The 1,208-nt window shown below is 40.6% G+C and overlaps 1 pseudogene; it reads right to left on the bottom strand.

The window, feature by feature from the left end:
- Positions 1–430: 430 nt before the first annotated feature.
- Positions 431–529, bottom strand: LOC141625508 (small nucleolar RNA R71; annotated as a pseudogene).
- Positions 530–1,208: the final 679 nt, after the last annotated feature.

The following is a 1,208-nucleotide window of genomic DNA, read 5'->3' as shown; positions in this document are numbered from 1 at the left end:
AAGACAAGAAGAGGAGAACCCAATCCAAAACCAACCACAAAATCAACCTACAATGCCTAAATTTTCATCTCATTCCTTACCAACTGAGGAGAACCTATCCAATGGTACTCCAACACCACCCCACTTGACCGGTAATTTCATTGCCAAATCCGCATTCATACAATTAGTTGAAAAAAGTCAATTTGGAGGGATGCCTACTGAGGATCCTCATCTACACATGGAGACTTTTTGTGACTATTGTGATGCTATTTCCCAAACTGAGGTGACTCAAGATCAAATTCGATGGGTATTGTTTCCTTTTCCCTTGATCGGAGCCACAAAGCAATGGTTGAAGAGCCTAGACAAGGCCACTCCGAATTAATTCATGGAAGAAGTTAGCACTTACCTTTTACAAGAAGTTCTACCCTCCGGAGAAAACGAACATGTTAAGAGCCCAAATCACCGAGTTCAAGCAAATAGATGAAGAGTCTCTATATGAGGCATGGGAAATATTCAAAGATACATGTCGCTCTTGTCCTCATCATGGGCTAAGCGAATGGTTTCTAGTCCAACAATTTTGGAATGGGTTGTATGAAGACTCAAGAAATGTGCTCAACATGGGTTCTAATGGAAGATTCACCGAGGTAGATGACAACCAAACTTGGGAAAAGATAGAGGAGATAACGGTTCATAACTCTCAATATAGTAGGCCAAGAAAAGCTACTAGGGGAGGGAGACATGAAGTTGACTCCGTCACACAATTGAGTGCCGATTTGGGTGCCCAACTAAACTCCCATATTGATACAATGAACTTGAAATTTGAGAAAGACATAGCCAAGATGAATGAAGCCTCTCAATCATCCAAGCAACATCAACAAGTCAATGTCATGGTGGCAACATCTTCTATTCCAAATGGAGTATATGAGAATTGTGGAACGTTGGGACATGATCAACAAGAGTGCAGGGGCACAAATGAGCAAGTGAATGCTTTCCAAGCATATAAGAATGGCACCCCTTACTCCAACTATTATAATGAAAACACCAAATTTCACTCAAACTTCTCATACAAAAGCCAAAATGTTCAAAATCCTCAACCAACATACACCCCACCTTCAATGAGAAATCCTACTCAAAGACCATTTTTCAACCAAAACCAAGGATTCCAAAACCAACCCTCTTACAATCAATCCAATGACCAAGCTTTTGATGTTCAAAAAGCGGTCCTTCAA

This window comes from Silene latifolia, chromosome X, assembly GCF_048544455.1.
Source record: "Silene latifolia isolate original U9 population chromosome X, ASM4854445v1, whole genome shotgun sequence".
Lineage (NCBI taxonomy): Eukaryota > Viridiplantae > Streptophyta > Magnoliopsida > Caryophyllales > Caryophyllaceae > Silene > Silene latifolia.
The sequence above is the reverse complement of the archived record's forward strand: the minus strand, read 5'-3'. Positions and strand labels throughout refer to the sequence as shown.